Source organism: Calliphora vicina, chromosome 1 (assembly GCF_958450345.1).
Source record: "Calliphora vicina chromosome 1, idCalVici1.1, whole genome shotgun sequence".
NCBI classification, from domain to species: Eukaryota; Metazoa; Arthropoda; class Insecta; order Diptera; family Calliphoridae; genus Calliphora; species Calliphora vicina.
The window spans coordinates 164,957,946-164,974,345 of NC_088780.1; the positions used below are offsets into that span (position 1 = coordinate 164,957,946).

Below are 16,400 nucleotides of genomic sequence, written 5' to 3' on the forward strand. Positions count from 1 at the left end.
TCTCCGTCACCATCCATTTTGCACGTCATATTCGTATGGTAGTAGTAGCCCTATAGAAGAGCTGTAAGTGATGTATATGATTGTATGGGTGATGTATTTTGTTCTTCATGGTGTTGGTGTGTGTGTGTCGGTGTTTTGGATATTTTTTTTCCTGGTTTTTGTTGTTGTTTTTTATGCTTCTCCTCAGCATTTTATGCATTTACAGCAGTAGGTTCGAGCTGGTGTTTGTCAGCCTGCTGCACAGTTTGCTGGCGTGCATTGCATACTTTGGTTGGGTTTTTTGGTTTGTGCGGAAAGTATTAACAATTCGTGTTTCAAGTTGTTCTTCTTGTTTGCTGTGTGTTTCGTTTTTTCTTTTTATGTTTGCTTCTTGCTAAATAAACGTGCTAAAAGTCTCGAAAAAACAAAACCGAAAACGCAAAAAAGTCCGGTATAAATACAATAACACAAACGTGCAAAAAATTAAAGGAAGAAGAATAGAAGGACTGTTTTTTGGTCGTTGTTGTTATAATAGTGTGTACACGTAGCCCCAGAAAAGGATAACAAGCGTATAACGGGCCGTGTAACCGTGCGACCAGGTTAGCAAGCCTGCCTTACCCTCACCGTAGAGTACCGTGCCGTGACGTGCCTTACCTATAGCCTGGCAGTTTGGTTGGACTATGCAATCAGGCTCTAAGTTGTCTTTGGAAAGAGTTTTGCATTATTTGTGGAGTCAGTCGTCGTGTGATTGCAGGTGAAACGGTTCGTTTGTTTGCCCACTTGTGGCCTAACATTTGTGCTCCAATTTCATTTTATACATTTTTTTTTTCGTTTTTTGTTCGTTGTTTGTTTTTACTCGTTTTATATTTAAGTGTGTTTGTGTGTGTGCATTAGATTTGAAAATTGTGTTCAAACATTAAGGGGCCGTTTAGTTTTGAAAAAAGTTCTATTTTAAATTTTTTTGGTTATATTTGTTCGTTTGTTTTCAATTGCTTAGTTCTGCCTCCCACCCAATGGCCATTGTTATAATCGAGTAAGAAGAGGTAATGGATGAGAGCAAAAAAGACTAGAGTAACAAATCAAATATTCAAATCTAACGTAAACTAGTTTTGTTTTTTGGCGCGTCGTGTGTACACTTCCGTTTCCGTTTGACACCTGAACTAAAAGTGTTTATCATGGTTTTTTTGTTTGTTTCTTTATATGTACAAGTAATCCATCAATTTTACCGCTAATAATGTCATGTGTGTGTTTCTAATTGTCTTTTTTTTTGCACACGGTTTGTAAATCAAAAGGATTAAATACGCATAATGATTTTTGGCGCACATTTTCTTCTATCCAGCCTTTTCTAATGAACTGTTGGATGTTGCTGCTGCTGCTGATTGTTGTTGTTACCAACACGCACCGGTTTTATTTTATTTAAGTAACTCAATAGTTGCGTGCTTTAGTTTCCAGTTTTATAAACTTCTTCTCACTCCTTTCATTGCCTTCTGCCTCTGCGCTTCATTGGGCTTTCCTAACTTCAAATGAGTTGTAATCCTTTTGGTATTATTTTTAGTAAAATAGTACTTGAAAGTTTTTATTAGTTAGAATTTGTTTTTCCTGGTTATTTGTTCGGGGAGCTTGAGTTTATGAGCATGTTTTATATGTTAAACAAACTGTAAAAAAAATAACAAGAACAACGCCAACAACAACTACAACATAAAACATCACCAACAGCAGCAGCAGCATCAGCAACATCAATAACTAATACATACAACTACTAAAACTACAATCGCCTATAAATATTTGTAACTAATAAACTATGTATGGTGGTGATGATGATTTTAAAATTCATATACAAAACCCTATATATGTATGTAAGTGGTCAAATTGTGAAGGTATTTAATTTGATGGATTGAAATGACAGTGAAATGTAATTGATTGTCAAATCCTTTTTGAACATTATCTATAAATTAGTCAGTGAAAAGATCAATACATTTTGAAGATCATCTATAAAGAAGCAATACGCTCAGTTGGATATACAGTAGGATATAAATGCCCGTAATTCACTTTAACGAAAATCCAACCGAAAACTTTTAACATTACCTACCTTATATAACGAATGTTTAAACGAAATTTGTGTTCGTTATAACGAATGTTGAGAAAACTAAATCAAAATCAAATGAAGGATTACAATTTTAACATTGCAAATTGTTATAGCTATCAAGAATGGCTTAAAAACTCGACAATCTCTAAGAATGAGAATTCAGTGATGTGTTGATTTCTCGGCCAGAAAAAAATATAAACCAGAGATATAAAAATACAAAAGGTGGATTTCATTGAGAGTGTGGTTATAATCCCAAGCTCAACTAGAGTAGCCCTCCCAAAAAAATTGGGAACAATTACAGCCCAGCAAAATCTAACTCCTGATGCTATTCTCCATGCGAATGAAACTGGCCTCTATTGGAAAATGCTACCAGATTAAACGTTTCATCATGATAGAGAAACTAGTGCTCCAGGAAGAAAGTTTTAGATGGACTAACAATATTAGTTTGCGCTTATGGATCTGAAAAAAGGAAGACTAAATATTTTTCTATTTGAAAAGGCAAATAAACGTAGCTATTTTCATAACAAAGTGTGGTTGTAAATTACATTTAATTCAAATAATGTACCGAAACCGAAATCCATTCCAATTAATGCTTTATTAATTATTGCCAAGCTAATCTCCCGAAAAACAATTAATATTGAACAAGTTTGGACGATAGTCAGCTTCCTAATGTCACACCGCCTAAAAATTATTCAAAAAATATTGTTTTTGTGATTTTAAAAATTCAGGGTCATTTTGACCCCAAGATCTCTCAAGGGTTATTTTCTATTTTTGTACTGTTATTGTATATACTAGACTTCATGTTATATTTTTCCTAAGTTTCATCAAAATCGGCCAAAAAATATATAACATTTTGTTATCTTTCCATTAGAAATTCCAAATATTGAAAAATTTGAACTTTGACCTTCACCGTTGATATTTGACTTTTTTGTGATTTTAAAAGTTCAAGGTCATTTTGTCCCCAAGTGCTCTTAAGGGTTAATTTCCATTTTTGTACTGTTATTCTTCATGTTATATTTTTCTTAAGTTTCATCAAAATCGGCCAAAAAATATATAGAAATTAGAAATTCCAAATATTTAAAAATTTGAACTTTGACTATCACGATTTAAGGGTTAACGTTTTCCGATTTTATATATATTTAAAATTATCTGGACTATAATATTCTGAACAGATTTTACAAAACAGTAAGGAAATTGGGCTCACTCGGCAAAATATGGCCAAAAAATTAGTTTTTATGGAAAATTACAAAATTTATATCGCAGGTACGAAAAAACTATAGGAGGTATTGACATATTTTTTTCACATTTTTATTCCCTATTATGTTGCAAATAAATCCCCATGTGATGATCAAAAAATTCTGAAATTTGTTTAACAACATTTTTAAAAAATTGAAAATGGAGTTTTGGAACTGCCGTTAAAAAAAATATTTTTTTATGATATTTTAACTGTATCCTATGAAGATAAAAACTGATATACAAGTGAATATGAATATATTTTAAGTAAGAATAAACTTTTGATTTAATATTTCTCAAAATATGTTAATTTTGTTCCTTCATTTCTTGTCCTAGTGGCCTGAGACACGTTAATGGTCTGTCGATTTTTTAATAACTTTAACATTTTTTAACCAATTTTTGTGTTTTATATCTTATAAGAAAGACAATTACGTACACATTTCGATTCTTTTAAATTAAATTTGCAAAAGTATTTACTTAATAGCTAAATTTTTTAAAAAACTGAAAAAATGCATTTTTTCCCTTGTAAATGCACCCCAAAACTAAATCGAAAGTCGGCACGGGTTGCCCTTCTTAGAACAGGCTAAACATTTTTTTGGTGGTATATTAGGTCATTACGAAAGTTTTCAGGGGGTACAGTTTCAACATTTCAAAAAATTTAATTCTAAGGAACACTCTAACATATACCCTTTTGTGCACCCCATTGTGAGTGAACGCGGCAGCCATCATGCAGAAAGCTTTTTTATACGCAAGTGGTAATTAAATTATAACTTGACATTGAGCCATGTGAGACGCATATGACTTTCACAATCTCTCGCACTTTCAACGTCTGATCGGACAACACCATATGGTGATTTCTTCCAATTGTTTCTGTTGTAGAGTTATCAAGTGGTGGCCCAGAACTTTGGTAATTCAGTAAACCACTTTTTACCATTGAAATTGGCGGTGTAGTATTTCAAACGTCAAAACGTACCTACATTTTCAGTTTTAAAATTCGTTATGAAGTATTTTTTCAAAACTGCCTAAAATCTACTTAAATTAACCGTTGATATGTTATCCTTTAATATACTTGCAAATTTGAAATAAATTTTTCCAAATAACATCTATTTAAGGATAATATTAAGTACATCATGATATCGATGTATTCTATTATCATATCTCTTGATATTTTTGTAGAATAATTTATAGAAAAATCGCAAGGATATTTCAGGATGGCATTTTTTAAGAAAATTTATTCCACTATTAGTTTCTAAAAGGTTAAATCAAATAATGATACCCAAATTAATTGGGTACCAAGTAAAATATTATAATGAAAGACAAAAGATTATAATGAAAGATATAAAAAATATTATGCCTGAAATTTTAAAGTCCTCTTAAAGTTCATGTGTTAAAAATGCCGTTGTACGGTGTTATCTTAGTTACACGCCCGATTAACAATTCAACCTAAAAAGTTCTAATCATTAACAAATACTGTTCCCAAATTAAATGGGATCAATAACAACTTCTATATTAATTAATTTACTTAATTTGTTATTATATTCAAGAACAATTATTTTTGATAACAAAGACTTAATAAACAAAATGTGTATAATATATTAAGCTAGATTTGTATTATAAAATCTAAAAAATTCGCAACGCAAAATCTCATGTAAACAATGCAATTTCAAGTTTGTTGGTTTCAATTGGGCATTTAAAAAATATTGCAAAATTATAACAACGCAAATCTATTTTTTTTAATGCGTTTTTTAATAAATATTTAAAAGCTGCTTAACAACATTGTAAATTGTACATGTACGACGAGTAATATATTCGTTCGTGGTTGATCATTTTAAATGAAATTATCATTATGATCATTTTCATTAGTTTGTAGTTTTCAAGTGGTGTTTAACCCTTCACAACTTTTTTGAAATTTTAGCAGTTTGGAAGACAGAGTATAAAAAATAGAGGGAAATAAGTCTGTAACTTCTAAACGCTTAGTCCAATTTGAATGAAATGAGCAAAAGGGAAGTCTTGTCGAGTTTAAGTTTTGAGTTCGCACCTCATGGACCCACCAGGGGATCCCAAAGTAGGTCACCTCGGGTATGTTAAATTATTAAAACGATTCTATTTCTTCGTTTCGATTCCGATTTAACAAAAAATTACATATAAAGAATCTCCTCGTCCATCACTATCAATTATATCTTATACCCAGGAGATATTCGTATTTGAAAATTAAATTTTCAACATTTTTACAGTATTTTTTTGTTTTGTTACCTCTTCTAAACTTTTGTAGCCACAACTGTGAAATTAGTTCACTGAGGTAGAATAATTCGATTGGTAACAAATTCGGTTGCTATTATGAAACTGTTTTCTCTGTGCATCAAGAACACTGATTGGGATTATATGTCCCAGGATAAAAAGACGATTTCAGGATTTCTGAGAATGCAGAATATAATATTTTTTCCACATCTTTTAGAATATTCAAAAATTGCTACCATATTTTATTTTATTCCCAAAATAAAATTCTTTGATATATTCTCAAAAATATTTAAATAAAGATGAAGCTAGGAGTTATTCATACACACAGAATTTTGAATTTTGTCGGTTGTTTGGAAACTCTACTGTCTACTTTCAAAACTACTTCAATATACATTGTTCTTCTCATTTCCGACGCGAACAACCTAATATTTATTAGCAAATAAATGTTTCCTTCCGGTGGTTGTACTATTAACTACAAATTTACTTATCAATTAACCCACAATGCACTAAAATATTTAATAGAGAAAAAAACACGAATCAAAAACAAATATAAACACACTAATAATAACAGCATGTGTACTAGTAAAATTGCAAACACACGGACACCCAAAATACAAGACCATTTAATACATTAGACCTGCCCTTAAAAAGTAGGTTTGATATGATTTGGAAGTTGTTATTTGGATGTGAAAAATTGCACTTTTTTTAATTTCTTAAAATATTTTTTTATTTAAAAAAACCTATTTGCTTCGAAATTTAATTTTTTTTTGAAGGGCAGATCTAATGTTCAAACAAACATAGAACTACATGCAAATATATTTTCTCATTCTGATTCTATCTCATTCTCTTTCACTTGCCCGTTGTTTTTACAAATCGCATTAGTTGTAATTAATACTGCATGTTGTTTGTTGTTCTTCTCATTTGTTATTAGAGTGTTTCAATAATTTATACAATAATTTACGCATGCCATCGCATACTATAACGGATTACGACCGAAAGGATTGTCTACCAAACGGATTAAAACACAAATTACCATTTTATACGGTATGTATTCTATGTATTGTATTTATATAAGTATGTATGTATGTTTGTATCTATGTTTGGGTGCGTATGAGTGTAAATGGATATTTTCCATCGAGAAAACGATGTAGTAAGCAGGCCTTTCTAAAGGCCTTATTCGTTTAGATCGTTTAAATTTTACACGGCGCACAGTAGGTTCCAAATTGGTACCCAAAGTGGCGATTAATTCATAGTAGCGGTAGTTTTAAAAAATAATATTTGTTTATTGATAAGTTATTATAAGAACATAAAAACACAGCATTTTAGAAAAAAAATTAACAAAAAAATTTAGTTTTACCCTTTATTATTGTTTTTTTTTTTTTAAAAAAAAAAGACTTTTGTTCACAATTTATTCTGTAACTTTGGAATGGAAAGCGATTTATATTGGAGAATAGTTTGTTTAAAAGAAATTGGACTGAGGTCAATTTTCATCTGTACATGTTAACATAACTATGTAACTGGAATCAAAGACAATCTCATTATAAGGTGATAGGATAGGTGAAATCACTAGTTTGGGACTGCTGGAGTTGTTAGAACTTATTTTGCAATGTAATTTTGTATGGGTATGACATTTTTTGGAAGCGCATTGCTTCGCCTTTCTAGAACATCTTCAGCGAGAAGACAAAGTATAATTGGTAAACATGTCTTTTAGAAGGCCTACAAAGTGAAGACCTAGCATTTTATGCCGCTCGACTTAGCCGGCTGGGGTCCTTGTTGCTGTTTATGTTTTTATAACTGTATTGATGTTTATTTTATAGAAAGTTATGTTTGTTGTTATTTGCAGACATGTGTTTTAAACTCACTTTTATTGTTTTTGTTGCTGCTTTACGGTCAGCATTCATTTTTGTATTTGGGTTTGAGTAATTGTATTTTTGTTTCGGAGATTTTGTATATTTTTTTTTGTTTTGTAAATTTTTTTTTAAACATTTATAACGACATTGTAAGTTGGCAATATACAAACTCATTTATTATCTATAGCATTTTATTATTTGCATACATATATTGACCTCCAACTAAGTTTTAACATTTTTTTTGGGTTTAAAATTGATTGATTTGCTGTTATTTTTGCAACATTTATAGAGATTTGTTTAATAAAATAAACATTTATTTATTTAAGAGAGATTTTAAAGTTAAAATAAATATTTATGCATATTAAATGGCAAATTATTTATAGAGATTTATATGTTAATTTTAAATTAAACAAAAATTTTAATTAAACCAAATTTCTCACGGTTATTAAAATATATAGATATTTGTTAAATATGTATATTACAATATATTTAATGAAAGTTATGTTAAATTTATTGGAAATAGAAACTGAATTTTATAAATTTTAAAACTGGACATTTTTATGAACACAATTTTTGTTATATTTGTACAATATAACGCACTGGTTCCTCTAAAGAGAGTCAACTCAAAATTTAAAAATTTTCAGTAGAGGCAAAAAACTGTTTTTTTAATAAATTACAATGGAAGTTGAAGACGGATACAACTGTATTTTTTTGGTGAAAAAAAAACTGTAGAGGAACCAGTGCGATATATTGTGTGTGCAAACTTTGGCTATAGTTTCTTTTAAATTATAATCTAGATGGCAGGAGTATGCGACTAACAAAATGTTAATGGCAACGCTCACTAAGTAGCTCGTTTCAAGAGATGGTAATGTTTGTGAGTCTCCTGAGGGGTAGATTTGGAATTATTATTAAAGAAACAATTTTCCATAAAAACCTGAAATTCTATGATTTTGGAATTTTTAGTGAAGAAAAATTTTAAATTCGATATTGTAAAATTCGAACGGATTAAGTTATCGGAATAAAATTTGGAATATATATTGATCAAAAGATCTTTAAGTCAAAATATTCATAATTTTTGCCATTATTTTCAATTAAATACTGAAATTCGGTGGAATTATGATACAAGAATATAGTTTTTTCATAAACCAGTCCGCTCTGCCTTTAAAAAATATGCCCTATTTTGCGTGTATCTTTTTATAATGACCATATAACTGTATGCAACTTTTTGCTATAGAGTGTATGACTTAAAATTGCGGTATTTAAAAAAGATATCGTATCTTTAGAACGAGGTTTTTAATCTGTCATTTATTCTCACTTAGTTTGTTCGCCAAAGCTTATGGTGAATATGTTCCATCGGTTTCAAAGAGCAAGAGATTTTTTTTTCGGTTCAGAAGTGGTGATTTTCACATGTAAAATATTGATCGCAAAGGCCAGTCAAAAAGGTATGAAGACCAAGAATTGGTGGCATTACTCTATTAAGATTGCTGTCAAACTCAAAAAGAGCATACAAAATCATTAGGAACTACTAACTTTCAAAACGTTTGCGAGCAACAGGACTCATCCAAAAGCAGGGAAATTTAAATACGATTTAGCATAAAAGACCGTATGTGAAGCCCGGTTAATCAGCCAAATATTCATGGCGCTAAGTTAATGTTCTTTCCTATCTATTCCATCACAGGGACATTGGTTGGGAAGTTTTGCCTTACCCGCTTCATAGTCCAGATCTTGTCCCGTCTGACTAATATTTGTTCGACCAAAGAACGCTCACTCTCCGATAGGTTTCACTTTGTAACAGAGTATCCGATTTGTTTATGACCTTAAAAGATGAGCAGTTCTTTTGGTTCGGAATCCATATGCTGCCAGAAATATGGGAAATGGTCGTAGCTTACAATGACCAATAGTTTGAATAAATTTCAGAGACCGTAAATAACTGTTATCCAGAAAACGTGAAATCAAAAATCACTATGTTATAGTCAACGGATTATCAATAGATTCGTATTGACGTGCTCTTTCAGAATCTATGGTGATATTAAAAAAATTATCTCAACTGCACAGTTGACAGTTATTTTTCAATGTAAACTAAAAAGTTCGCTTGGAACTCTTAAAAAAAGAGTTTTAAATAGTCCGTCCGTCTGTCTGGTCGGCTGGCTGGCTGTCCATGTAAACCTTGTGCGCAGAGTACAGGTCGCAATTTCTAAGATATTTCGATGAAATTTGGTACATATTATTTTTTCGGCTCAGGGACTGGCTGAAATCGGTCCATTATTTCACCTAGCCCCCATACAAATGTCCTCCCGAAATTGGACTTTATCGGTCATAAATGTTTAATTTATATACGTATCTACACAAATTCCGCTCCAAATAAGTTTTATATACACAAAATTCATGTCACCAAATTTTGTTACGATCGGTCCATAATTAGTCATAGCTCCCATATAGACCCGCTTTCGAAAATCACTATAACGTGCATAAATCGCTTAAAAATGTTGGTATACACACAAAATTCAACATAGTTAACTTTAATATAGACATAAATCACACGACCTAATTACATGGTGATCGGTCCATAATTGGTCATAGACCCCATATAAGGCCCACTTCCGAAAATCACTAAAAAATTTAAATTATTGAAATTTTAAAAGAAAAATTTTTTTGCTCTTTTACTTAGTGTAGGGTATTATATAGTCGGGCTTGACCGACCATACTTCCTTACTTGTTTTAATTACAATTTATTCAATTGCAATGCAAGGTGCTTAACACATTGTAATGATCTGATCAGCGACAAGCTTTAGGTGTCAATTTACATAAAATGACCTTTATTTTCTGACGGGAAAAATAAAACTGCTCAAATGACATTTATGACAAAAAAAAAATAAAACTCCTCAAATGAGTTTTTTTATGGCGGGAAAAATAAAACTCCTCAAATGAGTTTTTTTTTATGACGGCCATTTTAAACTTTTTCTTTAAGAGTTTAATACGAACTTTTATTTTTACGTTGATTAATAACTATTTTAGATGGATTTTTATTTTTAATGTCACAAAATAACTGTTATAAAATAACTTTTTCATCACATATAACCGTTACGGCTCTGATAAATTTACATTGTACAAATGTTTCAAAACAAAAGCTAAATATTTAAAAAAAAATCTCGCATTTGTAATTCATACACCCAATAATTATTTCAAGAGTTTCAAGCTCATTTTAAGTATCCTGATGCATTGTAATGCAACTATTCGGTCCTACTCTATTAATATTTAATACACAAAAAATAACATGCATTGTCTCGCTTGTAAATACTGATATCACAAATATGTCAGATGTTTTATTTCCTCCTTTTATTTCAATCGCAAGCAACAACATCATTTTCCAAAGTGATGCCAACTTTTTATTTTGTTTTTATCAAATGTCTTTTAACTCTGTCATTTAAAAATGAAATGGCCTTAAAAATCTGCATGTCAAAAGTATGAGTAAAATGCTTTCTAGCAAAATATGTATATGCACAAGTGTAAGTGCGTGTTCATCATGCTTTCCAGAACATAAATATTATGCAATTTTATCAAAAAAAAAAAAAAACACAAAGGAAAAACATTAAAAATATTATCAACATTTCTTGTGACAAATTAACAATGCATCTGTTTTGCTGCTTCTCATTTTGCTTTTCATAAGAATCATACTAATTTAAACACACAAAATTAGTATTTTACTTTTTCTTTTTAACATTAAAAAAGTTTGAAATAGAAACAACATCAAAAAGCTTTTTGCCGCAATGCTTTTTGAAGCAAAAAAAAAAGAAATAAAAATATAAAATGAAACAAATTATTAAATAATAAATTAAATTATTTCTTTAATTAAAAACTCTATTAATTTTAATGCAACTCTTAAGTACAAAAAACTTTAATGTAAATGACATTCAATGAATGACAGACATACAGACAGACAGCCAGCCAGGCAACCTTGGCCAAAAGGAATTGTGTGTAGGAATGTGTGCAAGTGTATGCGTCTGTAAGGAGCAAATGTCTGAATGGTTGTGAATGTGCTGGTAAGTGTGTGTTAGTTAAATGTGAAATGTCTCAACAAGTACGAATGAGTACTTTGTACTTGTTATTTAATGTTGTTGTTTCCATTTGTAACGGTAATGACGTTACAAAAGCAACTACTGACGACGACGACGATGTCGACATTGGAAATGCGTGCCGATGGCAAATCGTCGTCATAATAACAACGACTTGCAATAGTTGTAGAGCGTAGTCGTAGAGTCATAGTCTGTTTTAGTTAACAAATACAAATAAAACTATGTACGAACACATTAACGAGCTGATATACACACTCTCGCATGAACTCAAACATACACAAATAAAGTTAAATATTGTATTCTTTGCTAAGGAATCTGATTGACTGGGTGAATGTCTGCTTTTTCCAGAGATGGAAAATTAGATTTGAGAAAACTAAATGTCTTAAATTAAAGTTCTTTTTTTATAAAATTTTTATTTATCACATTGCTGAGTAAAGTTAAAGTTACTTACGGTCGTTCATGCACGAAATATTTATAACAAACGTTCTTGACGCCCATTTGAAGTCTCTACACCATATCGTAGAAAAAACTACGAAATGGTTTTGGTCGATCAGAGATTGAAAGTGCGAGAGATTGTGGAAGCCATGGTAATCTTACATGGATCAGTTGTTTAAATGATCGCTTGGATATGAGAAAGCTTTCTGCAATATGGCTGATCCCTCTTCCGCCCTATTCTCCGTATTTAGCACCGAGTAACTATTTCTTGTTTCCAAACCTGAAACAAGTAAGAAAGTATGGTCGGTCAAGCCCGACCATATAATACCCTAAACTAAGTAAATGTTTTTCCAAAAAAATGTTTCTTTAAAATATCAATAATTTATATTCGTGACTGATTTTCGGAAGTGGGCCTTATATGGGAGCTATGATCAGTTATGGACCGATCTCCATGAAATTAGGTCGTGTGATTTATGTCTATATGAAAGTTATTTATGTTGAATTCTGTGTGTATACCAACATTTTTTAAAGATATTTATGCCCGTTAAAGTGATTTTCGGAAGCGGGTCTATATGGGAGCTATGACTAATTATGGACCGATCGTAACAAAATTTGGTGACATGAATTTCGTATATATAAAACTTATTTGGAGCGAAATTTGTGTAGATTCCTATATAAATTACACATTTATGACCGATAAAGTCCAATTTCGGGAGGACATTTGTATTGGGGCTAGGTGAAATAACGGTTAGATTTCAGCCATTTTCAATAGGCTTGTTCCTTTAGCCGAAAAAATTATATGTACCAAATTTTATCGAAATATCTTCAAAATTGCAAACTGTAAATTTCGCACAATGTTTACATGGACAGACGGACGGACGTACATCGTTTAATCGAATCATAAAGAGATTACAAGTCGACCGGTATACTTTAAGGATTTATATTTTTGGGCGTTACAAACATCTGCACAAACGCATTATACCCTCCCCACTATGGTGGTGTAGGGTATAAAAATGTCTGTTCAAAAAGAGATTTGAATCCAACGATGAAATCATTTCACAAACAAATCTCTATTTTGATGGCCTCCTTTGGAGGAATAAACAAAAATTTGGAGGAACGTTGGACAAAGTGTAAGGAGCTCAAAGAAGACTAATTTATAAAATAAATAAAAATTTCCGAGCCTATAGGTGCAAAAACAGATTTATTTTCAAAGCAATGAAACCGATTTTTTACCACAAATTTCATCGTATAGATTTAGAGTTGCATGAATGAATTAATAAGCTGATATAGACTGGCAATATTGCAATATACTTTATTGTTCAATCACCATCCGGTAAAAAGTAATAAGATAATAAATTTTGATGAACTAGATCAATTTGTAATAGTTTTTTGAACAAGATATGTTAGTCCCTTAACAAATTCAGACGCAAATTTCATGGTTTAAGAATGATATAATTGTTCTTCGTTTACGGCTTCTGCTACCGATGTACGTCATTAACAACAGAGTTTAACCGTTTTAAAAACTGATAGAATTTTTGTGAATTAAAAAAAAAAGTTTTTCACACATGACTATATAGAAAAAACTATTCTATTGCGGAAATTGTGATGAAATCAAGGTATTTTGATTTTAATTCTTAAAACTAACGTTTTATCCTAAAATATCACAGAATTAATTAACACCAATTAAAAAAAAATTGACTCTAATTTGTGTTTCTGATAATTCTGTAATCTTGTAGATGGGGACATCGAATAATAGATGTTCATCAGTTCATGGGTTGGCTGAAATAGGCTTTATGAAGCACCTAGATAACACACCAACATGATCACAATATTTTAGGCATAAAAATAATTTTATCTTCATAAAAATTTTTTTTTTAAAACAAAAAATTTATCTAAAAAAAGATTTTTTTTCAACAAAAACTCTTTTTTTACTTTTTTCGAGCAAAAAAAAAACAGTTTTGACCTTCAACAAAAAACTGTTTTCCCAAAAAGCTATTTTCAGCAAAAAAAAAAATTTTTTTTATTAAAAAAGCTTTTTTCAGAAAAAATTTTTTTTTTACTAAAAAAGCTCTTTTCAGACAAACATTTTTTTTAACAAAAACGTTTTTTCTTCTTTCTTTAAAAAAACATTTTGCACCAAAAATATTGTTCAACAAAAACCTTTTTTTCGGCAGAAAACATCTCTTGACAATTTTTTAAAATATTGAAAAAAACGATTTAACTTTTTATCAAAAAGCTTTTTTCAACAAAAAGCATTTTTCAGCAAACAAAAATGTTTCCACTAAAAAAGGTTTTTGATTAGAAAATCAATATTATAAAATTTTGTTGAAAAATATGTCTTGATCAATAAAAACACGAGTTTATAGATCGCTCCTGAATATTTATTTCTCAGCCACAATACAAACTGTTACCAAATGCGAATTCAATCCTCCTATCACCAACATCTCCAATAAATATCTATAGTCTGTATTGTTTGTCATCGCTTTTAGCAGTACAAAGGCCTTTGGATAATAAGAACAGAGTAATGAAATCCTTTTGGGTCGTATCAGTGGTATTCTAATTCTAAGAATGGAATATACATATATTTCATATTAGTGTTTGTATTTAAATGTTCCTTGATTTAATCCACAAAACCTTCAACAAAATTGCTGTAAATTGTGTATTGTTTTCACTACAGAGAAAATATTTACTATAGAATTGTCAGTCTAAGTGCTGGAGGGGGTTTGGTGGTAGCGTTGGTGGCACTGCTGCTTTGCATTGTGTGCATATAAAATGCACTTTGTATGGCACTTGCATTAAACAGCCCGACCGACAGACGGACGGACGGACGATATTGGAGCAGCAGGCAACAAGCAAAACGAGTCAGCAGGAAGGTAATTCACAACATATTCAAATGTCTTTGTTTTCATTTTATGATGATGACGACAAAAGCAACAACAACAGCAGCAAATATAAAATTCAGAAAGCACTAAGGCTCTACTCTCTTTCCATCGCTCTCAGTCTCTTACTGAGTGTAATGATATTCTTCATGTTGTTGTTGAATATTATGACGACATAATGCCTGCAAAGCATTCCTTCTGTCTCAGGCACCATGTGCAATTGTAACAGTTGTTATTTATGCAAAACTACAGTCAAACGTCAATAATTGCAATTTGCGTTTATGACGAACAAATGCCACTGGGAAGACATATTGTTCTAGAACTAGGCTGTGATAAATCAAAATTTGAAACATTTGTTAGTTGCTGGAACATTTTTGATTTATGAGTGCTAAGTACCTAGGGTTGCCAGTTTTATTTTGACAAAAAGCGGAACAATTTTCAAAATTGCCAAACTACATTTTTTACACTCCGTGTCAATGATTTTTTTTAATTTGTAGCTTTTGTTTTGAAACATTTGTACAATATAAATTTATTCAAAGTATTGGCCATTATCAGCTATGATCTTTTCCCATCTTTCTGAGGCCAAGAACGAATCAAGCCAATATCGGATACTCTTTTTATAATTGAAGCTTATCCCAGAGTGAGCGTTCTGTATCGATCGAAACAAATAGTTGTCGGACGGGGCATGGTCTGGATTATAAAGCGGGTGAGGCAAAACTTCCCAACCACTTCATTCTAAATACTTTTTAACAGGTATTGCGTTGTCATGATGGAATATTACGGTTTCATGTCTGGCCGCATATTCTAACTAACAATATGGCATATAACTTACTAACAGCAAAAACCGCGTTTAAAAGATACGCCATCCATTGTAGATCCCACAGTTTTAAGTTATACGCCCAATAAAATACTCTATTCGTTATGTTTATTGTAATTTTTAAAACACAATTTCTACATTTCATCATTATTATTAATTCCATTTAAAACCATCAAAGTGACTGGTGCATTCACAGCATGTTCCACTGTAGCTGAATCGTAAAGGGTTGCACTTGGTTTCATTGCCGTTTGTGAAAAACAACAACAACAAGAACAATAACATCAACTACAGCTACAATGGCAGCAGCAACAAAAACAAGCTGCTGCAACAAACATGGTCGCCTAAAAATACAAAGTTAATTGAAAATACTAAATTTTCCATGTCTAGACAGAAAATTATGTGACAATTGTTTTTGTTTCGAAATTTTTCATTAATTTTTTTTATAATTAATTACTCTCGTAGCTCTCGTTGTTGTTTTAAAATGAGTTTTTTTTTTATTAAAAATTAATTAACTCTAATAGAGTTAATCTTTGTATGCGGTTTGTTGGATTAAACATATATACATATATAAATGAAGTGCTGCACATTTTTATATTTTTTTTTCGTTATTGTCATTTAATGTTTGCTCTTGCAACATGAGTTATCGCACGGCAACACTCTTACTCTCACAAATGCATTTGTGCAATAAAATAAAACCCAGGTACTTATCAAATTGCAACAGCAAATAAAAACATTTATTATTATCAATTTAATTATACTTATTTGTGTAATACGAGTGTATAGTACTTACAGAGTTAAGTGGCACAGTGT

General features: G+C 30.9%; 1 protein-coding gene across 1 annotated transcript in view; it reads left to right on the top strand.

Moving 5' to 3' along the window:
* Positions 1-260: 260 nt before the first annotated feature.
* LOC135960291 (uncharacterized) overlaps positions 261-16,400 on the top strand; it is a 97,523-nt gene continuing 81,383 nt past the window's right edge. Inside the window, exons 1-2 of the mRNA XM_065511543.1 lie at positions 261-741; positions 6,468-6,580. The gene's annotated coding sequence lies outside the window, so the exon portion shown is untranslated. The remainder of the gene's footprint in view (positions 742-6,467; positions 6,581-16,400) is intronic.